This window comes from Tyto alba, unplaced genomic scaffold, assembly GCF_018691265.1.
Source record: "Tyto alba isolate M040663 unplaced genomic scaffold, T.alba_DEE_v4.0 Super-Scaffold_1000006, whole genome shotgun sequence".
In the NCBI taxonomy this organism is placed as follows: Eukaryota; Metazoa; Chordata; class Aves; order Strigiformes; family Tytonidae; genus Tyto; species Tyto alba.
The window spans coordinates 18,519,084-18,543,618 of NW_024881272.1; the positions used below are offsets into that span (position 1 = coordinate 18,519,084).

At 37.2% G+C, this 24,535-nt stretch overlaps 1 long non-coding RNA gene across 1 annotated transcript; it reads left to right on the forward strand.

Annotated features, from left to right (window-relative positions):
- Positions 1 to 575: 575 nt before the first annotated feature.
- LOC116963529 lies at positions 576 to 18,802 on the forward strand. The gene is made up of 3 exons (XR_004408260.1): positions 576 to 647; positions 2,775 to 2,854; positions 18,661 to 18,802. It is a non-coding gene; the product is annotated as an uncharacterized LOC116963529 (long non-coding RNA).
- Positions 18,803 to 24,535: the final 5,733 nt, after the last annotated feature.

Here is a 24,535-nt window from a genome sequence, read left to right on the forward strand (position 1 = left end):
TACCTTCTGAATTCTGTTTCTGCTTACAAGAGAAAAATGCAGAATGCGACATGTGTGCTGTACAGTAATATTTATTCAAACTGTCTTCTGATACATTGCCTTTCTGATGCTACATGGTGTTCTCCTTCACTATTTCCCAGCATGATGGCTAATGTCCTGCTCTGAAAATTATCCATTAAAATTTTATCAATTTTGTGTTTTGGTGAGACAGTATGAGGAAATGCCATTGGAAAATTAGATTCTTCTTTGACATCAGGCGCCCAGTCAGCAATCCAATCCCATGTGTTTCTACTGAGACATTAGGATTTGATATAATTTTGGGCAGAAAACATTTTAAAATGAAACAATTGAATTTTCTAGATGGTCTTGGGGACCACTTAGTTTAAGAGAATACACTTCCAAATCAAAAGCCTTTCAATCATTCTAAATATTATTTGGATGATATTTGCTTTATGTGTAGTAGCAGTTTGAATTTGTAATGAATGTTTGACTGGCTCGTGCTCACATAGATGATGTATGAAATTATTATTTCATATTTTTCTCGTGTTTGCATTGCAAGTGACATCTGGCTGACAGGAACTTGGAGAAATGGGATATGAAGTGAATGCTGCAGTTACCACAGTATCATATTTATCAAAAGGCTTAAGGTTGATCTGTCTTTGTTTAACATATGAAACTCATGGCAATGAATAAGAAACAGCACTTTTTTTTTTTTTTTTAACTGAGCTGCTTAGAAAATTAAGATAGATGAAGAAAAAAAGTTAATGATATTCTGTATTCTGTTAATTGAATTAATTCATGTAGACAATCATGCATACTGGCTGAAAAACAGCTTTCAACTTGTTTGGAGGTTTTTTTTGCTCTTATACCTTTAAATTTTGGTTAATGTTATATAATTCATGCACACTATATCACAGAGATAGGGAAGTCTGGAATAAGCTACTATAGCAGAGTGACACAGTTCTTTTTAAACTTCAAGTCTTCAGCTACACAGGTCTCAGGGTGGGTTTAATTCTAATTGCATTATAACTTTGAAATATACCTGTTGAAATACTGTCTTCAACCAAACTCTCACCCTAACACTTTTTCATTGAGCTCTTGTTTCACTTGTCTAATGGTAAATTGTATCTTGATAGAATATAATGCAGGTTTTAAAAATTATAATATTATTTTACTGTTCAAAATGTGGTATGTACATTTATGATTTTATTTAGAAATATGACTTCAGCCTTTAGAAAGGCATTTTCAAAATGCACATTGTTTGCGAGGAAGCTCTGCCATAGTGTTCCAGAACAATGACATAAGTGATACAGTGAAGTGTCCAGCTTCTGGCCATGCCTTGGAAGGGGAGAGGAATTGACTGTATTACTCTGACTAGAAGGGTCTCTTGGACACTCTTTGTCACTGTCTTGATACCATTCACCCTTACTGGTTGGTAAGACTGTGGACTCTGTGTGAAGAAAAAACACCCCTACAGAAGTCCTGCATTATTTCCCAACTATCCTAGGAAGGAAGAAACCTGGGGGCTGTTATACTTATGTATGTGGAATTCAGAAGAGAAAAGCAAGAAGAGGTTGTATGGAGATGGTGGGGTGGGTAGGAGAGACTGGGAGGGGAAAAGTCTGCATAAGAGAGACAGATGTCAGACTACGTAATCCAAAAACAATTGCATCTGTACTGCTGCCAAGTGATTTTCTGATCTACGAAGTCATCAAGCTGAGAGCACTCAGCATCTTCCAGGACCTGGACCCTTTCTTTTAAACAAATATAAAATCTAGCTTTGTGGTCCAGTTCACAGGAAGAAAGAACTAATAGTGATTTTACTTTAGGTCTGCAATTGCAAAGTCTAGTTGGGAAACTTAACAAAAACCCCCAAACCAAACCAAACAAAAAAAATAAAGGTGGGACAAGAAAGCATTTCAAAGTTGTTCAGAGAGGAAAATTCTGTTCCCCTAAGTGACCCTCAAGAGGAGTCCATCTATTTATTGGTGATGTAGGGAATTTGCCTGTCCTCCTTGGCTAGACATCATCAGTGTGATTACCCTCCACTCTACATTTCTCCCTGCTTTTGCAAACTTCTCCAGTCAATAAAGAGACTTATCCATTGCCATACTTGCCTCTCCTTGCAGCCATGAACTTTTTTTTTTTTGATAGGGGAAAAACAATACGTGTTCCGAGCGTAGCAATGACAGGAACAGGCCTGATCAGAAAAGCAAAAGGGATGATACTGTAGCACAGTTTGCCATTGAGGCTGGTTTCTGGAGCTCTGCGTAGTAATTCTTTCAACAGTTCTTTAACCATGCAGAGTGCATATATGATTCATTGGATTATGCATTCCACTTTCAGATGAAGATCAAAGTAGTTGCCTTGCATTGGTTTAGGATGTTGTGACAAAGAACTTGGCATGTGGGGAACACAAGGTACCTCATCATTTAAAAAAAATACACAGTAGGTGCTTTTGGAGCCTTTCTGAATGGGTCCTATTCACTGTTGCAATTCCCATGTGCTCTCATGGTTTGTTGTAAAGGGAGTACTAGATAACATAGTCTGCTTACCTGTTTTCCATGTTGTCATTTACTCATTTGAACATGACACCTTTTCTTGGGTTCCTCTAAAGCTCACTGATCACTGGTCACTGGTGTCAGTCGTTCTTAAAACATATTCCTTTGTCCTTCTGCAATGAATGTCTCCAAACTCTCCTTGTCTCTTTCAGTTGAGGTGGGCCAGTCCCCATGTCTCAAACTTTTACTCAGCGTGTCTTTTCTTACAAACAGAATGGTTCACGTATGAAGAACCTTGAACTACTTTTAAACAAGTCTGCAAGTGCTACTGCCTCCTGTTGAGCTAAAATCACGTAAGTCCTCAATTTGTTTTTTCACTTCCATTCAGCTGTGTTGTATTATGCTATATAGTATTTCTGTCTCTACTTTGTGATATATGAACAAAGCTGTTCTAGATTCTTAGTCAATGTTATTTATGCTCTGTGATAATGTATATTACGCTTGTATTTGTCTACTTCTCTGTCTGTCTAGCCACACACTCAGATTTTATCAGCTTCTGGTTAAGACTGCTAGACTTCCTGTATGCCAACACAAACAAAAAGCAAGGAAATAAGTGGTTAAGATATTCAACACCCCATTTACGCTACTGTCATCAGCTTTCTTTCTCAATCTCAACTGCCTCACTTCTAACATTCACAGTCTGCACACTTCCAACTTCATCCTGATTACATTAGTTTTCTTCTGTTTACTACTCAAGGCAATATTTTTTTGGACTGCTGCATGATTTTACACTATCTTGAGTATTTCTACCCCAAAGTGAGACATCATCGTTAATTAAAAATTAAAGAAAGTCTGTAGATCATGGTAATTTGCTACATTGCAGGTTCTAAGACTGAAGGAAAACTACCTAGCTGTAGAACTGACAGTGATAAGACTGAAGATACACGATCTGCATTCTTTGTACTGAGATATTTTGGTAGAAGGTTTTGGAATTACACTTTCAAAAGTTCTGCTAGAATGGATTTTCAAAGCTATTTATGGGCTGAAAAGTCCAGTGGGCAATTTCTAACATTTTTAATCCTTTTATTTCATACTTCTGTTATTTCATCATTAGAAATCTGTCACTAAACTTAGACATGATATTTTCCATTGCACTTACTGTTTTCTGGCTGTGTTTAGTCTTTCAGACCTGTACCTTACATTTTAGTATTATGATAATAACTATGCTGCTGGTCCAATCAGCCGGTGTCTTACTTGACCTTCAGTTAAGATTTCAGTTTCTCTTTACAATTTTAATATGGTCATTTATGCTTGGTGTAATATTGGAATTTCTATCAAAGCAGTGAGCAATGGATCATCTTTTTAAGAGCTGAGGATCTGGGAAACACTTAATTGCATTCTTTAATATTGTCCTTTGTGTGTTGAGTAGCGAAGCCATGCTGCTTCTCAATAGTTTTCATTTACAGTCTATTTCACAGAACAAGGATGTGTCAGACTTCCTCTATTGCTCTTTTGAACCTTCCTCAGCCTGTGGGGAAAGTCAGATTGGTCAAAGGTCTGATCCCTTTGAAAGTCGGATCTTGGCACTTTCTTCTGTGTGGGTGAAGATGAAAGTGAATGAATGACACTCAATATAAATAACTTTTCCTTTTTGAGAGAAGACTGGTAGCACCTACATGTACAGATATTCTACAGGAACTGAGTTCTCTAGACTATATTAATGTCAGTCAAAGTACATGCAGGTGAATTTTGAGGCATTTTTTAGGAGTCGTGTATATATAACAAGAGCCAGAGAAAAAGTATTCACTTTTTATCTAAAGACTAAAACCAATATTAGCTGTGATAGACTGATGAACTGCCTGAGATATTTCAATACAATAGCAGACACTGAATATTTTTTTAAAAAATTTGGTTGACAGAAGGCAGCAGGAAGAGGAGAAAAAAAAGCATATGGACATAAGCATATAGGCAAAGCCACAAACCTCAGATTTTTTTCCCTCCTCCCTTTTCTTCCCCATTTTATTCTCAGTTCTTGCTTCTAGAAGAGTCTTCAGATAAACAGCAATCCTGAGGCATGGTACCATAATGACAGAAATGCTTCAAAGAGGGTGGAATGGAAAAGAAAGGGGAGATCCCATAGGGCATCTTGTACAATGCTGATAAATAAAGTCATATTTTGTAGTTCACACTCGGTGTTCTTACATTCAGAAAAAGTATAATTGAGACCAATTCCCTAACTGACAAGAGTCCATTTAAAGCTGAATTACAATTGACAATGAAACATTTTAAAGAAAACTAGTCCTTTCTTTGTTAACTTTGTTTTTCTCTGTTATGCCAAAGGCAATATAAAGATGTGGAAAGAGAGGGAAAGAAGGAAAAATTACGCTCTGCTCCAGGAAAAAAAAAAAAAAAGTATTCATTCTGCCAAATGAGGACCCCAAAGTACAGGCACTGAGAAGAATTTGAACCTTACAATATTTGGCGTTTTCCTCTTGCATTCCACTTGTTTTCTATCACTTTCTTCTCCCTTTCCCTTGCCATGCTGTCTCACATCAGACACTCATGGCCCAGTTCAAATCCACTTTAAACCTTAGTTGCAGCACTCATTTTACTTCAGCTTACCTTCACAAAGTTTCAGGGTAGTTTATAAAAGAATGTTTCCTGCTTGAAACATTGCTTTCACTAATGACAGTGTATTAGAAGATATTTGTCTTCCTAGATTAGAAGAGTTTCAGTTCTTGTCCATGTACATCATAGGCTGGAGAAAAAAAGTATGGAAAGACTTCAGAAAGCCATTTATACCTGTCTGTTATGGCTAAATGTTATTATAACATATCTGAAGATATCGTTGGTGACTGATTTGGGCCTAATCTGTTAAACATTTTGGTGGAATATTTGTTTTTTCTCTTCTCTGTATTAACTTTCTAAGGTTGGAGCACTGTGTTCTAATCGTTGTGGTCTTTTTTTAATGGTTTTGCACCATATAATCAATTTAGACTTTATTTACAGAATTTTGGCTAGAATAAACCCACCCTTCATACTCTGCAGGCATTCAGATGGCACTTAAACCAGAAAAACATAATGTGGAAAGCTGCCATAATGATGGTAATAGCTGTGAATTCTAGTGATACTTTTAGGGATGAAGAAAGTCTTGGCTGTATGATCCTTCCAGTATGTATGTGGATGTCCGGTCCTTGTGTGTGGACTAATCCTTTTCCAAGTCTTCTGTACAGATAAAATTTGACTCAAATCTGAACAGCTCTTTAATAACAGCTATTTTGAAGTCTAAAATCTTTTAGAAACACTGTTTCACCATACAAGAAGTTGACTTTGGCTCAGTTAGTAGAGACCCTGACATCTCAGAAGCACAGAGATCCCATTTCATACCTAAAATAAAACGGGATTTATATTGTTACGCCCTAGCCATAGCCATGTGGTTGGAGACTGCTAAATTCACATGAGAATGCCTGTCTGCTTTCCTTCTGACAAACAACTCTCTCTTTCTACCAGCAATCATTTCAATATAATGTATTTTCAAAGTAATCTTTCTTTGATCAGCAGACTATTTATCATTTTGTAGGTTTTGTTTCCTTCATGGGTGAATACTTCCACCAAATTGCATTTAGTATCTATTAACTTGGATTTTTAAAAGATCAAATGTCTTCCATATCACATTATGTTGTTCCTCATAATTTGTTGTTTCTTCCAAGTTGATACCACTGCATACTTAGAACTTGATTTCTGTTCTGTCATCCTGTCTAAAAACAGAATCCTGACAAGAGGCTTGTCTTACGAAATCATGAACTTCCTGAGAGTGAATGTTATACCCCTCTTTTCTTGAAGGAGGCCTTTCTATTGAATTTTTATTCTTCAGGCAATTCTTTCTAGATACCCAAATCTTTTGTTGTTTACTTTGGGCATCTGTGTGTTCTCAGAACTGGTCTGATGATATGATGAGTTGGATTTTACGTTCAGATCTATCAGTGCATTCTTACACTGTTCCACCTTCTTTTTGGCTCTCTTGGTTCTTTGTCAGAGGTCAGTGTCAACGTTGAAATTTCAGAATGTTGAAGTAAATTATACAACCCAGATTTCTGCTACTTTTTTCAAAGGGTCAGCTTCCCAAAGAAAGAATTGGATAGTTTTGTGATGTTATGGAAGCAACGATGGTGCAAACAATAAGAGGTGTTGCTCATATTCTTAATTCTGTTATATTTCATAAAATATTACTTTTACCCTATTATGTGAGACTTCATCCTAGAGATGTAAATGTTTTTGTGTTTGAAGATGTGCGAAGTAGTCAAGCTACAGCTACTCTGAAAATAAATATACTATGCATTATCATTTAAATACTAATGTCTAGAATTATTTTCTGTGTTGATACAGGTATTTTCTCATCTATATTATGCATAGCTACTGTAAAATTCAAAATACAAAAAAAGACACAATACGGTGAAGAAAGGAAAACCAGAAAAAAAATGGTTTATTTTAAATTGGACTGAATAGAAGAAATTAAAACAAACAAACAAACAACAAACAAACAAATCTGAGTGAGAAACCATTGCTTGTTGTATAAGTATTGTGGATAGATATACTCCCAGTCAGGGTTGGGTGGTGCATATACTTTATTTCCATTGAGGCAGCTTCAGGTTTATAACTGTTTGCATAGAAGGCATCAGAACAATTTGTAGGCTATGTGCAAATGCATGGTATAGGTGTTTTGGCAGACTTGTACAAACTTGAGTGTCTAGCATTAGTCATCAGATCCAAATATGTGTGTGTCCAGTCACAGTGTGTAAGAGTTAACAATATTTTGTTGTGAACATGCAAACAGGGTCCATTACTAGTTATAGCACGTGGACACAAATGCTCCTGTGAGGGCAGAACTGTCCTGTTAGCTATTTCCAAAAGTTTTAAGGTGTATTAATCTTACTCGAAAGTCTATGGATAAACAACAGCTCTCTATAAATACTTATTTAGTTAATTTCTTCAGACTTCAGAACTGATATGGTCTACTCAAATGCACTTTTTAGGTTTCTTCTCGGTTGACCATCATGTTGTTGGTTAGTAGATTGGCACTGCTGAATGGCAATTTGCATTATGATGCTTCAGACCATAAGAGGTTCAGATGAACTTTTTTCTTAAATTCAATCTTTTGGTTTTAATATTGTATTTCTATTTCCCTTTGCAGTGTATCTTTGTAGCATTATACAGTTAAAACTATATGCAAGTTTTATGTTTGTACATGCACACATATATACATGTGTTTATAAATCTATACTGTAGTTTGGATTTGAGGATGATGTACTTGTGAAAGAGTCTGTACTAAAGAAAATCTGAAGCCCTCTATTTGCCTGTACAATAGCACTACTAAGGAACATCCAATACACATTTTTTCTTGCTATCTTCCAAATGCACTCATTTTAGGTTTGAGTGTGAGTGTGTATATGTCTCTAGGATGCCCATGTTGCAATAATTGCCCCAAAAGAGGACATTAATGTGTAAATAAAGCTGAGTTTCTGAATTCTAACTGCTGTCTATTGTATTTGAGAAGTAATGAAGTTTCTGCCTAGACTGGAGGCACTGACCTAGAAAGATAAACAGGGAGCACATGTTCGGTGCTTGTGAATTACTGTTTGTGGTTTGCTTTGATAATTTTGGCCTTCATATAGAAGTAGTCACTTGTAGACAACTGGCAATTACTTTTGAGGCTGTGGGTATAATCCATTAATATCCCCTAATTTAATGCAACCATCCAAATCAAACATTCTTCTGTTTTTAAAAAAGCCTGCAGGTAATGGAAGCTTCAGAACATTCATATGTGTAGAGTTACAGCAGAAAAGTTTAAATTCTGTACTCAAAGATCTTGGTAAAGTCCCAAGCTCGTATTAATGACACTTCAAGCTTCTAAGGGAATATTTTGACTGTTTGCCATTGGCCCTGTTGCTTATGGAAAAGCAAGGAGCTAAATTGGTGCCCGCTGGCTTTTCGTATGCCTTTTTAAGGGAGGTCATAACTTGGGCCAAGAAAATGGGGGACCCACCCCTGTGTCTGTGACTAATGACACTAGCAGATGTGTCTAGAGAACAGAAAACTACATCTGTGAAGTCCTACAAATATCCAACCTGCCTAGTTTACTGTGGAAAATGGTGGTACTGGTGGGAAGACTTTCTTTGTGTGCAAGTATTTCTGATTAATCTGATATGGTAAATGTTAGGTTTCCCAAATGAGGAAATATCTCTTCATTCCTAATTTGAACGATTTTATGCTGTAAGGCCTGGAGAATATTGAGTATGGATTTCTTGTGTTATATTAAAAAATCTGACCGTATTTCAGTGAAAATGTAAAACACTGTTCTTTCATTTGTCCATATTAGTTTCATTAATCCATATTAACGGAGTTTAAGAAATTTTATCATCAAATTGCCTTACAATTGGCAAGTAAATACAAACGGATCCTCAAATCTGTCTCTCACATCTGGATGTCAGTCCTATAAAGCTAGCCCATGAGGTGCCTTCCGCAGTGATCACTCTCATACAGACAGATCAAGCCATAAATTACTTTGAAAAAGTCAGTTTAACATGGGATGAGGAGGTTTTTAAACAGTTACATTCATCTCTCTGCTTTTAATTGCTTCTTTGTGCAGTTAGTCTGTTAATAATCTGTGTTGATTAGTATTTCTGAATCATAGTTTACTTAGCTTGTCTATAAACTTTGTCTCCTTTCAGTACTGCTGCATCATATTTCTGAAGAATAAAATCACATTGGTATCAGAGAAAGCAATATGGAGGATCTCACTTTTGTATTTTTCCAGTCTCAGTGTTCCCCCCAATGACAAGAAGAAATCACTAATAAATATAAATTTGATAACCTTCAGAAAACCTTTTGCTGAACAGTCTTGATTTCTGATTTGTACTAGTTTAAGTCATTCCATTTGCATACAAAAATAATCTCTCTTTTTCCCATCTGTTATATTATTGATTTCCATCTTTCAGGTAGTTATCTGCAGTGGTGCACACAAACATTCATAGTTGAATATTGTCATTTTGAGCTGATTTCCTATAGTCTATTGGTCATAAACCATGAAAAACTTAAGATACATTTCATCTTCTTTTAAAAGTTTATTACAAACTTTTGAAACCAATTGTAAGTGGGTTTTACAATAATGGATGCCTTTACAGTCTTTTTTGATGCTCCATACTTCTGTGACACATGATAAATATCACTATGTAGACCAGTAAATAGTAATTTTGAACTAGCTTAGACCTTGTTTGCTTTGTTTGGATAACGGAGTGTGTGTACTCATGCACACAGACATTCTGAGTCATAGCCTGCCAACTCAGATGACAATAATTGAAAATGCTTCTTCCTGATGGCTGGCTATATTTGCCACAAGTGAAATCAGCAGGTAGCTTTATCACACTCCTCCTGGTTGGCAAGTACCATCACAGATGGTGTTAACTAGGGCCCTTCATGGTATCCTCAACAGGTGAATCAAATATTGACCTGCAGTCTTTGGGATGGCCTTCAGAAGGCAATGATGAATTGGAGATAGACTGAGAGTATCACCTATGCTTTAGAATGTCTGCTAAGTCATCTCACTGCAAGGGTTAGTTTGAATTAGTATTTATTAGGTCCTCCACCAAAGCTTGCCTACTGTGTGCAGATGGAACTCAAATTATATGCACAGCTGGAGTTACAGTTCGAGCTAATACAGCAAAGACAAAGCCCAATGTGTGTTTGAGTAGATGTTTGTCTCTAGCAAAAGGCAAATACTCCAAAAAACATAATACCTGGCAATGATAAGTATGAGACAAGCAAGTCAATACAGCTGAAGTCCAGCTTGCTTGTCTGTTCATCTCTGAAAACAGCCCCTTTCTGTTTGCTGGTGAATGAAATGGCATGCTTCCCCTTAAATACAGTACAGGACGATGAAATGAATCAGCCTCACCTTCTAGATATGCAGTCCCTCTCACAGCTCTGAGGAACTTCTTAACAAATAGTTCTGGACACCATTACATCCAAAGGTAGACAATTTGAAAGGAGTTAAGAGAACACTACAAAAATTATTAACAAGTTGGAATGAAGAATATATGAGGAAGGAGGAAAAGAAATATAAATAGGTTGGCTCTCTGGCTGTCTGGGGCATCTTCATGATAGTGACATCTTTTAGATTATAGACATGACTCTCAATAATCAGGGAAACTGTCTCTGTAAAACTGTTGTGCATACGGTTGGACTACATCTGGTCCTGAGTTACTCCACAGCAAAAGTACTCAGATGATTTGAAGCCAGACAGATCACCAGGAGATGAGACCCTCATTTTACTATACTGATGAACCGGTGAAGGCTTGAGGTCCTGTAGTTGCCTCTGCCCTAAGTCCTTACCTTTCCAGTTGGTACTTCTAGTAAGAATGGGAGGAAGACCTGCTGTCATAGCACTGTGATGCAGAAAAACAACTTTATTTCATTGTAGTATTCTCATCAGCAAATAAGGAACTTGAGAAAAAAGCCTCTAAAAGACTAGTGTTTTAAAGGATTAGTCCCATTAAATGGGAAGGAAGGAGGTCTTTAGCTTGAGAGCACAGCTGAACAGCCGAGTATTAAAGGACTGAAGGATTATTGATCCCATACAGAGATGACAGTGTATTTTGTGTCTTTTTATTCCTCCACATGAGGAAGACTGTTTCTTGATAAGAAACGCTAAAGTGTTTTAGTATGAAGGGAAACTGAGGCTTGAAATTGTAACACAGTTTTCCCTGTGCTGTGGCAAGGTAGGTCAGGGACTTAGAACTGAAGAGGGAACAGCCACTCTTGACGCTGGAGGGTAAGAATACTTTAGACTTTCCCTTTGGGAATGATGGAAGCCCTATTAAAATGAGTCATTTTAAATTTAGACTGAATGAAGCACTTCAGAATTTACTATGGGGAACAATCCAGCATTGGCAAGAGAATGAATATAATGACCTAATACTGTAAAGATTGTCTGTGTCTCTTTCCTGGAGATCTATGAAGTGTCTAGCATTTGTAGGATTTGATTCCAGTATGACCACTGAGAAAACAGAACAAGGAAAGTTTTCTTATTCTTGGTGTGGGTTTAATGTTCCCACGTTTCCTTATGGTGGTCTTAATCTAAATGATCTGAAATCCTTGAGCACAAAGCCTTCGTGTTTAGCTGGGGCAGGTTGCAAACTGCTGAGCCCTGCTAAACATCCTCATAGCTGCAAAAGGCACAGGGTTCTTAAGCTTTTATTTGAATAGGCTGTAGCTATTATTAAAATAACCTTCAAGTGTTGACTCAAAATCCCTTCACACTTTGCTAAAATTGTCCTGAAATTTCTGTCATTCTCACTAATATGTTTCATTTTCCGTCCCACATGCTGTACTTAGCAGTGTGAGAATTTCTTCCTCTTCTACCTGCTGTACATTAAAGAAATGTTGGTGTCATTTTCCTAAAACAAATAAGTAAAGTAAAATTTTCCCTTTGATCATTTTCTCTGTTCTTATTAAAAAATACATTGCATTTAAAGCTGCCTCTTCTCTATTGCTGTTTAAATGACAAGTCCAGAGCAGGTGCTTTAAAAGTTTGCAGTTACAAGTGGAAATGTCTTTAACTATTTATAATCATTTTTGTTTAAATTGTCTTCACACATAGAAGCAAGGTGAGGCACAGAAAACAGTATCGCGCTAAAAAGTCAGTGTGTTTTTGTGAAAGGACACATGCTTAGCAAGGACTGAGAAAGTCCTTTTTTTTTTTTTTTTTTTTTTGTTCCTTTAGCATATGAAATATTTACTTGTTAGGCAGTATCAGGAATACCCATTTTCCATAGTGCTGTACCAGCCCAACCCATCAATGTGCTGGTTAATTAAGTGTGACCTAAACCAACTTGACTTGAGCTCTGCATTAAATGCAGAAAACCCATTTGAGCTGACCAGCAGCAGAAGTGGTACTCAGAGAAATTGAAAAGGATTTCTCCCAAATGCTTTCTACTTACTTACTGCACTCAAGTAATGGCTGAAGATTAGCATATGACATGACAGATTACATTAAGTCATGTCTTTCCAGTGCTTTATGACAGCACTATCACATTAGCTTCTTAGCACTGGCACATCGAGGCATGCAAATGTTTTCAGACCCTCTTATTCAAATCTACAAGCTGACATGGCAGCCTTGATATGATTATTAGTCATTTGAGAGACTTTAATTCACGTCATCAGATAACAGGTTCTGCTAAAAGGTTAGAGAAACTGTCTGCTTTTAATGAAGCCCTCTAAAAAGACCCTCAAAAACCTCACTGCTCACAGAGAGCCTTATTTGACTTTATTGACAAGATCCCCCTAAGAATGAACTTGAGTTGAATAAGTAAGTAGGCATCTAGAGTGAAAAAACACTGACTCCATTTAAAAATTACACCGAACTGGGTTAGACCTATCTTTCTGCCTCCCATTTTCTCTTTCTGGTTTTATCCTGTCTTTAAAGACGAGGTGCTCTGTCTGGAAAATGTTTTCAGCATACAATGTTGAATGAGGAAGGGTGAGGCAAGGACTGGTCTGATACCTTAGTGGCAGACTTTCATTGTTACATTGAGTGGAGAGTCACTGCAGCTTACCACAAAGGGTTAACTCATGGTATCTTGTCACAAGGAGCTGTGCAGCACATTTACAAATTCTGTTTGTGCTCTTTTAGTCTGTATCTATTAACATGACTTGATATTCAGATATTATTTTATGTTAAATCATGGTGAATCTGCATTCCAATGGAAAAACATTGTAAATTAATCACCCACAGATCAGTGGCGGTTGGCCCAGGCTTGGGTCTGTTTCAGATGAAGGAGGGATGAGTGAGGTCTAATGTGTCTGTACTTCATCCCATTTCCTAGGGGTAAATTAAGAGGATGAGCGGCAAGGCAGTGGAGCACCAGCTCCTTTGTTACTGCTCCCACCCTCTTTCTCGAGTTTTTCTGCCCTTAACCACAGCTCCTCATCACAAGACTCTTTTTCTGTGCTTTGCCAGCATGGACCAACCTTCTTTTGTGTCTGCTTCACTGATTCTCCATCTCCTCTCACATCCATCTTAAAATGCATCTTTCGGCCTTGCTTTTGCTTGTTAATTCCTCTCTCTCATTGGATTTATGATCAAGTACTTTAATTTATTAATCATACAATGTCTTTGTAACTGCACTATGTAATTTAAGCTATTATTTTTTATAACTTTGTACAGTGTTTTGGGCCACAGTTTGTATGAAGGCTACTACACAATGTAGTTACTGTGCTGTATTCTAACCATTTTTTTGCATGTTTTTTCTCTCAAATAGTAACAAAAAATCTTAATTATGTTATGTTATTGCTTGTAAATTAATTTGCAAGACTAAAATGAAATATTTAGACGTCAGTCTTGCAAACTCTTCCACATGAGTTCTCCCACTGATCATGAAGGAGATTGAAAAGATTTAGGCCTGTTTATGGGACACTTTGGCAACTGGCAAAGTAGGCAAATGAAAACAGAGAAGTTTAGAGCAGCTCTCTCAGGTGCACCACTGAAGCTTCCTACCTATGGCAAGAACAAAGGGATACAAAATTACGATAAAAGACAGGACATAACTGTGGCAATGGGTTTTCCTTATCACAGAATAAACATATATGCTCTCTTACCACAGGTTATCCTTGAAGTTGTAAGCCAGATTAGGTAAAACAAATGAACAAAAAGGGTCAATATCCATATATATGTGTGTATGTCAGTAGTATGTATTAGTAAAGATAAAAATATGTAATTGCTGTGAGTCTTCATAGCATAGGGAAAATCACTCCCAAAAGTTGGGATCTGGCATGAACTAGCCTGGCTGAAGCCTGTTTCTTTTAAGTCATCCCTCATTTCACTATGGCTGGGTACTTGCTGTGAAAAGGAAGTTCTATACATCTTTCTCTTGCAGCTCTACTGGCAGCAGAAACCTTAAACAATCTCTTACTGCACTGTGTGGCACTGGGTGTTGAGCCCATCGCTCGGACGCGGCGCCACCATCCCTTTGCCGGTGGATGTGTTGGTGCTGGCACAAGCCTTGAGCTTTCAGTCTGTACAGTCCAGCAGAATCCCAAACCCAGAGTGGCTCCATCTAGCTTTATGGGCTGATTTCAGTAGCAGAGGGGAATGACAGGAAACAGCTTCTAGACCTGGAGGTTCCAGTTGCTGTCCCATCAGCTCCAGTCCCAGGAGGATTTAGTGTGGCTGCTGACCATATTTGGACATGTCTGATCTGCTTGCATCTATTCTGCAGATGTATTCCTGATTCTCATTTGCCTTTTCTGAAACACATCAAGTAGAAGACTGGGATTAGAGAAACATGGATTATTTTAAAAGCCCTGCTGAGTCTCTGAAATTTTGCAGATAGTTATGTACTTGCAGTTATTTCCATCTTGTAGTTTAATACAAGCTAGAAAATCCATACTGCTTTGCTCCCTTCTGCCTATTTCTTCTGCAAGGAATACATGTTAATCAATAAAGAATCTATCCCCACCTTTTCATTACTTCCAGCCTCCTGCCATACTCATATTCTCTTATACACAGGTTATGAACAATTCCACTGTCTCAAATTATTTTAAATGTAATTTAGGTTAGAAAGCTGGAGAGTGACAAATGCCAGAGAGTTTAGAGGGTTTGTTCACCAGAGGCTGCAGTCTCTTGCGACAGCTAACTACAGCTCTAATCTTCATTTGCACTCTCCCAGTCCTGTAACAGATTGCATTTCTCTCACCCTTTCTCTCTCTCTGTGTTATTAATTCTTCACCTTTAAAAAGATTAATACCTTTCAAGAAATGGACTTGTGTGCTGATTCAACTATTCTGAGTGCTAATATATGGAGCCCACAGCACTGAGAGCAGCAGTTTGATATCCACCACCTGATGGACCTTGATGTACAGCCACTGTTATCTCAAGTTTTCATGGTTTGTGAGGCTTAACACTTACCGTACTTGTGTACAAAGGTGCTGCTAGTGGGAATGAAGCAATTGCTTGAGGAGTTAAGAGAACTACAGGATAGTTTTAGATTATTCCTACCTGCTAGTTGTACATTTCCATTTTGAAGGGCTGACCTCAGTAACTGGATTTCTTGTCAACAAAAAATCTTTCAGTGACCTACCTTGGGATCAACACAAATATAAGGTGTGATAAAAGGGAATGGCCAAGGTAAGTGGCAGAACTAGCAGGAATCACTTAAATTTGGCCTGTACCAGAACAGATGATGATGTTGACTTCACAAGGTATCAGCTCTTTCTCATTACATTATGCTATTGCTGATATAGAAGTATTTCAAGTTGTCTGCCACTGATGTCTTACAAGTATGAATTTGATTAAATCCTCATCTTTAAAAGCTGGCATTCAAATATCCTTTAGCAATCTAGCAGTCATGAAAGTAATAATTCTCATTATCACTGATACCTAAATTTGTATGAAATAATGTTTTTGTTAACAAACAACTTAGTGCTGTTATACTCATTTTCATGCCTTGACTGCTCTTATGTTCTTCAGACATTTTATTTTATCATTATTTAATAATTCTAGAAGCTTAAAAGCTTATGCAACTAAAATTTTAAATGAGCAGCTGGAATTTCAGGAAACAGCTTACTAGCACAGGGTAGTTCCAGGATTATTTTAAATTAATATAAAGAGAGCCCAAACTAATGCAACTTCTGAGCAACTTCTCTTCTTTGGCATGTTCCATCTTTTCATCATCCTGGACTGTCTTACACATGCATCTTTCTCTCATTTTAGCCTAACTGTCCTTCACACATCAGTTCTGAGGCCTTGTCTGAATTAGGACAGATGATTTTCAACTCCATCCCACCAGATGTGAACAGATGTATTTTAGCTAGCTGACCTTAATAAGATGTGTATTTCTATACCACCCAGTTCTACACTATGTGAGCTTATTTGAGCTTTAAACGAGCTTCTGCGAGCATGTTGGACTCACTGAGTGCTGGACAGTCATGGGTTGTATATTTCTGGTACTGAACTGCCTCAGATATCCCAACAAACATTGCATTCTGAAGTACAAATATACTACATACTTCAGATTGCATCAGACTTACTTTAAACATGAATTAGCTGGTGGATGTGGTGCCTAAACTGCTCTTTAACTGTCTTTCTGAAATATATATTTAAATCCTAAGCTGTGTATGACTGAATTTGATTTAGCACTTGGTCTTAAACCACAGTTCAGTTTTAAAGTGAGCCAGTAATTGGGTTTTCCTCACAGTGACAGAGGATCTCAGAATTAAGTTTCTCTGACAAATATTGTGGGCATTATATTTTTATAGCATGAAGCCTTACCCTGTTGTCACTGAAGTCAAGGGTATCCATTGATTTTACTGAAGAGTGGAAGCAGCCCCACAGCCAACAGGGCTTTAAGACACAGTTTAGCAGGAATAATTCCTTGGGCAGGTGGCATTGTCCAAAATACTCTTGGCAAAAGGAGCTGATTTAGAAAGCAGCTCAACACTTTTTCTTGGTGATGCAGTATGACATACTTGATAAATGGGTGTGCTATAAGATGAAGTTTGTATGACCCAGAGTTTAAATTAGCTTTAGACCTTTGAAATAAACCAATATTGATACATCTCGAGAGAGAAAAAATTGCCATATTACTGGTTGGCATTTTTGTGAATATATCAGTGCATACATATATGCCCATATAGTGTGTGTAATCACACACATGTACATGCTATACTTCTAGTCTGTTGGGAAGATATCATCTTAGGGTCAGTAGAGGGGGTACTTACCTCTACAAGGCACTTGTCCATGCCTGTACTTTCAGTCTTCTAAGTATCTCTTGAAAGTTCTTGTCTTCAACCCTCTGCCTTACCATGCTGCCTGTGTGGCAAGGATTTCAAAAGAAATTACTGTGTGATGGTAGGAACTGTGTTCTGCTCTATGTGAGTCCTTGTATGGAAACACAGGAGAAAGTTTATCTGAGGCAGTCAGATCTGTTTTATGGGATATGCTCTCTGCTTTTGCTTGGCATACCTCTGAAACCAGCAGGCACAAAGGGCTCTTGGTAATGTCTTCCTGTGGTTGTGAAGGAGCCTGAGCAGGAGTGCTGGCAATGAGGATGCCTGGGCATCACCACCCCTCCATGTGCTATGGCTGAGCATGTTTAACGGTACCTAGCAGCCTTTCTTCCATCGGGTAAACTGAAATTGTTTTTTAAAACCCCAAAATTCTCTTTCCTGGGTTCTTTGGGGTTTTTCTGTTTCCTGTAACAAATGTTGCTTACTTGATTTGTCATTTCTTACTTGCTTTATTTTGGGATTTTTATGTAATAACATAAATACAGTGTTTCAAAGGGAAGTGTTTGATTGATAAAGAAAAAATATATTTTTTCTTACTTATTCTCAAGATTGTGTAAAAGATGTATCGTTTAAAAAGAACCTGGAATTCTGAGTGACACTTCCTGATTGAAGGTGATCTGTTACAGCAGAACAGGCAGGCACTGTGGAAATCCTCGTCACATGATGCTAAAATTTTACACAACTTCAAAAATGATAGGGGACAACCAGAGTCAAGGGGGAATCCATCGGGGTTATTGTATACAAGCCTAGTGCTGGTATCTCTGCTGGGAAAGTGTTCTGGAGAAATATCACTACGTGCTTACTTCTATTTGTGTGTTTGTCAGTGTCTGCTGGACATCGTCAGAGTCAGGATACTTCACTAGATGGATCTTTTATCTGACATGGTTCCATTCTTAAATACCACAAAAAGGAAAAAGCCTGGAGAAATAACCTGATTTTACTGAAATATTAAATGACTTCTTGATTCTTGTCCTCAATGTCAGAATGATGGCAGGATAGACTCCCCTATCTGCTAGACTATGTCTGTCCACAGGGTTCTTGGAAAATCTGAATGATGATTGTATTAGAAATGTGGCTTCTGGAATTGATAAATTGTATTTAGGCCCTAAGAAAGATGGTGTTGCTGGTATGGATAGATATATCACTTTATTTCAATAGCAACCATAAGCCAGAGAGCTATTAGAGCTCTGTTGTTAGACAATACATAGCATTTTCTGTTAAAACTAAGCAGAAGGTAGGCAGTGTTGTCATCTAACACCAGGGCCATTTGTTCACATCTAAGGAACTGCTGTTTTAACTTCATCCCATTCTTTTCCAGGCATGACGTATTGGTGAAATTCTAAGGAGACACCCACTGTAACACCTGGGAGGGGAAGAAGAAACAAGGGTTATTCCTCTACTGCTCAGAGAGAGTCCTAAATGCAGTTGTACAACAGTGGTAACAGACCAAAACAGCATCCTGTGAGGTAGGTGCACCTCTCAATTAGACAGAATGGTCCAAAGAAGATGTGGGTCACTGTCCACTTACCTAAGACTGACAATACCTCCTGTGACCTTCAGCTATAGATTCTTCTTACGTTTGTAGGCCCAGGGAAGGACAGATGCTGGAGAGACAGGGAACTAGCAAATATCTGTAATCTGAGCTGTAAAGAAGAGAGGGAGAAGGACTTGCTGCTGGGAAAGGCTGAAATAACCAAAATATACCACTAAACAACACTTAAAGGCCACAGCAGAAGGAAACCCTTTTCTTCCCATTTTAGCAATTCCCAAGTGTTTAGTAGTAGTTCATTCACTTCATGATAAAAATCAGGAGATTTGAGGTAACACATTTTACAAGGCTTGTTAAAACTTGACAAAAAAAAAAAGTTGGCCTCTAGCACAGCATGTTGCCTGCTGAAAGAAACAAGCATGAGAGGAAGATGGGAAATAGAGCTCCTTGGAGAGGAGAATCTCAAGGGTTTTGCAGATACCAAGTCTCAGTTGAGAAGGACCATGGAGAGGCAAAAAGAGAGATTATGTGATAGCTACGAACCAGGTGTTCTAGGAGGATGAAAGCCTGAGGGACATGCTGATGCCTGCAAGGGCTGGCTAGAGGACACAGTCAGTCAACATTGCTGATAGTAGATGTCTGCTGAGATTAAAAGTATGGAGAAAATCAGATAAAAAGCATATTTAAAATCTGCTATGTAACTGTTACCATATTTTAATGACTTTTTTTTAACCACAGGCAGACTTTATACTGAGCTGGTTCTTACTGGTTTTTGTCATTTTTTTGCATGATTGTTAGAAGTTTGCATTGACACCCTCTAAATTGTAGCTGGATTATGGATAAACAAAATGCTTCTGTTTCTAAGCCTGCTAAACCCTTTAACTTCATAAATATTAGCATTCATCTTTCTGCTGCTCCTTTTGCTCCCACTAGTCTGTGTTTGCATATGTGTAACCACTACACACTCACCAAAATATGCTACCTCAAAAAGTGACTCAGCCCAATAATTGTGCCCTGAGGCATATAGCTGAACATTCACCTCAGAAAAATGAACAATTCTAGTAAGTGAGCTCGTGTGTATCATATACAATCAATCCTCTTCAGAAGACTTAATGCACTTAGAGCAAAATATTATCCTGCCTTGTTGAAGCTCAGTGTACGTTTTTAAAAGTATCTGAGTAACAGCTTTGAGAGGTCTTTTAATATATTCATTGGAAAAAATGGAAATTTTTTGGGGGGAAAGTAGTTTTATTTCCATATATGCAAATAAAAACAAATGTGAAGATTTGAATTTTTAAAAAACCTACAAATTATTCAATCCATTCCAGTCATACTTATGTAGAGTATGTGAGTGATGTATGATATATATGAGAAACTTAGCTGTAAGAATGGTTGTAGTTTTTCGTAAGAAGACTTCTTTGGAGTGCTCATTTGAGACTGAAGACAAACCTCTGGGTTAAGAAACGCATTAAGTGTCTAGTAGGTAGTTCTTTAGAAATTCTGTCCATTCAGAATACATAGTATATAGCATAATGCTCAAGCTTGGCTTATGGCTCCATACAATTTACAAAACAAATAAAGTTTGACCATAAGTGTTATCATACTTCTATAGTTCTGTTTTTGTAGGAACATTAATTTGCCAATCTGTTCTATACATGCATCTATACACATAGGTGTAATTCACTTATATAGGAAATCAACTCTGTGTGCAAGTTTCTTACAAGGTGTTTTTATTCAATAGGTATCAAAGGTTTTTATGAAGGAAGTTAAGTATGATCACTGTCTCTACTTTGCAGGTGGAGAACTGAAATTAAGGAGGGCTTTGTAGATTTGCTGAAGACCTAAAAGTAGTTCTCAACACCAAGTGGTGGTTTTCTGAAAAGCTTTTGACAGTATATGACAAACAATATCCGCTGAACATTTGTTCTCTGGTCTCTCCAAAACTTTGTTAAAAGTGTGCTATTACCCCAGAAAATGCCTATCTACACAGGAGCAGATCTGTAAAGTGTTTGCTGGATTGATGTTAGTTTGTTGAAGTTCAGTTAGAAGTTTTGTAACTGAAGTTAGGGGTGGAAGGCAAACTCCTGTTTTTCACGTGAAGATGTTTACGTCAATCCACAGCAGAGGAGAGGCAACTGGCAATGATAAAATAATAAAATACAGAAATATTTTTAGATTCTGGACTTACTGTAAGTCTTACGCAAAATGAAAACCCTGCACTGTAGTTTGCTTACTTGCTGAACAATATGTATGTTGTCAAATATACACATAGATCAGAAGTGTATATAAGTATGCATATAGATACAAGTGTGTGTATAAAATATATATATGTCTCCATGCACATACTTTATATTTTATGATCCATCCTTTGCTTTCTCTCTTTGTAAGAAATCAAAATCCACATTTTCCTGTTCTTTTCTTGGGCTTCAGTTTTAAAGCAGCCTTCATGGCCATGGGTTCTGCTTTTACAGAATTTTCTATAGTGCCAACTGCAGTTAAGTGTTTATTTGAAAAGCTTAATTGAGACTAGCAAAAAAATCCTTAATACTTTTCAGAAATAATTTTTACTATCACTTTTTATTATTTAAGTGTAATGAGTATGGAACTGTTGAACCTGCAGCACTTGTGGTGATAAAGTTAAAAAACTGCAGATTTTGTCTGCCCTTCAGAGCAGTCGCAGTTTGTTCTGATGAGATCCCATCCAGGAGTTATGAATCAGTTTAGTTTTGTTTGTGAGTAGCCAGTAGTTTTCACACAGATGTGTATAGATGATGGGCTGGACTACTAAACTAGGTCTCAAGGCAGCATCTGCAAGATATGTGGAAATGACTGCTCTAAGTTGCCTTTTCTTTCCTGTCTTGAAGTTGATCTACATCTGTTTGAATCATTACTTATTAAGCTAAGATCAGCAGGTCTTCACAGAAAATGTTCTGCCAGCCAGTGATTTCTGGAATACAACCCTTGCCCTGATTCACAGCCCTGAAGAATGTAAGAGAGGTCGGTTTGGAGGTAGTAAAACCTTCAAACTCTTGGCTGTGATGAGGAAATTTCCCTTTCCCACTGTGGCAGTTTTCTTGCTACTCTGTGTTGTTCAAGCCAGCTGAAAAGCAGCGTGGAATATTGTATATTAGAGTACATTATGCTCTTGAGAAAGTTATCTTCTAGCTGAGATCCAAAACAAAGGGACATTCTAAAATCCAGTAATGAAATTGTGTACCAGGTTTATGTGCACAAATCTTCATAACAAACAGCAAATGGGGAAATTAGTCATAAAAATCCAATTTACTAGTAACGGAGTTTGTGTCTGTAAACTCCTGAGCACCACTTTGAAAATGGCCACTATAATAAAAAGGGAGTAATCAGATTGGATGGAAGCATTGGTAATCAGTTTTTCTAGTAAGCTTTGGTAAGTAATGTTTGTGCTCATGTTCAGTGTATAATAGGGCACTGTACTGGTACAGTCTGGTTTCTAGCAAACAGTTACACTCAGTTGGGTCTGGTTCCTCTGTGTCTTCATTCCAAAAAAAAATGTAAAAAGCAGAACAAGAGCATTACAGTGAAGCAAAGCATGAGGACATTACAAAATTCTGGCAGGTCATCATTAGTAACTGATTGCAATTATAGCCTTTTTTTTTTTTTTTTTGCTTAATTCCTTGTAACCTTCTGGCTAACTTGCTATCTTTTCATGAGCTCCATGGGTGAATAATGTGTGATAGGCAGGCTGGGCACAGGTAAACAGAAAAGACAGGGTGTTCCCCATGGATCAGTGTTGTCTGTGGAAATGTTTATTTTACTTAATGTTACTTATTTTAGTATCAAGGATTTGTTAATGTGCTTCTGAGGATAATCAGTTTGGGCAGAAGTTAGTGGGGGAAAAAAAAAGTAGATTTTAAATGTCAAGTTATATTTATAGAAATTGCAGCTTAGATTACATGTAATTGACAGTGTCCTTTAGATTGACAAGTGAGATAGGATCATCTTATTTTCAATAATCTTTTATGTTTAAGGCATTTCTTTAATGGTTTGGATTGCAGTTTAAAAATAGAAAGCCTGTGCATGTGCTGCTGCTTGCTAGGGTACTGCAAACTTGATTTCTGAGGTTGCTGACAGCTTCTGAAAGATTTAGGAACTGTCAGCAGGAAACATTCCCATAGAATCTGTACTGTGAACTTATTCTGGAAAAACAACATCATTTAGCAGGTAATATATCTGCAATAAAAATACAGTTATGCAATAATGGCTCATTAATATGGTAAATCATAACATGGTCTTTTCTATTCAATTTAAAAAGGAACTTGTGGAGAGAAATAAGTTCCTACTCAGCTAGTTGGTGAACTTGGTTATTTTTGTATATTGTTGTTTTTTAAACTTTCAAATATTTGATTTGTATGGGAGATAACATTTAGTCATGACATTTTATTTCTGCATAAACATATTTCCATTTGGGTTTAGATTAGTACAAGAAGAGTTTTTTCCTTTTTTTCTTTCTTCTTTTTTCCCCCCTTTTTGAATGTGCTAGGAACTGCTGGAGTACTTTATTTGGTATGTAACTGCTAATTTATCCTTTATGTCTTTACGATCTTGTCAGTGCCTCATGTCTTCCGTAGTTTTTCTAATCTAAAATAATCCCAGTGAAATCCTTTGATTGTCTGTTTGGACCTGATCCACTTCTAAAGCAGGAATGTAATGGGCTTTATGGCACTTACTTGGAAGTAATTTATCCAAGAGAGTGAATATAGATACTTCTTTTAATAAGAATATGCTTTATGGTAAGCGGGGACGGCTATTTAGTTAGCCAAAGGGAAAGTAGTTCATGATACAATCTGTTCCAATCATCTTGGACATTAAATGAAAAGTCAGACAAGGTTATTTATGTACATGCACTTTATTTGCAGTTGTTTTGTGTAACCTCTTGGTAGAACTTTACATCATTATCTGGAGAAAAAAAAAAAAAAGTGGATGTGTATTTCTTAAAAAAAAAAAAGTAAACAGGAATTTCGCTTTTTGCTGTCAGTGCTTCAAGTGCATATATATTAAAGCAGTTGACAGTGGCAGCAGTGCTCAGTTTATCCTGGATAATACACTCTTTCGACATTTGGTGGTTTACATCTTTCTGGTGTGAAGGCTGATATAGGATGCTATAAAAGCATTACACTCTTCTTCTTTCTAATGTGGATTTTTTCTATTGCCTTGAGCTGCCTATTGCATGGATAAATAAGATGTATTTCTGAAGCATAAGGATTTCCATGCAGTGCTGTAGAAGCTGTTAGGATTTTAGGAGGGATTAGAGCAGCATTTGAAAACTAAATGGGGACATGCTTCCTTCAGTTCTTCTGATTGTATTGAGTACCGAACATTTACATGATTCGTTGTGTTATAATTTGTAGTTATAAACATACAAACAGCAAAGCAGAGAAGGAACAGTGTGCAGGCTTTAATGCATTCTGTTATTTATTAGTATGAAATACTTAGTTGACAAAATGTACTAACTACAATGCTTCTTTTTCCTGCAAAATTGTCCTTTTTTAAGAGACTAATCCAAAACCTATTCTATTTGATTCCTATGGACTCCAGTGGTCTTTGGATCATACCTCAAGGAAGGAAGGAAGTCTCATTTATCCAAACAAGGTTGGAGCTGTTGCAAACGCAGGACGCCATTGAAAGGTCTCTCTGAGTGGGCTCAAGGTGCTTGCCTTAACACTAT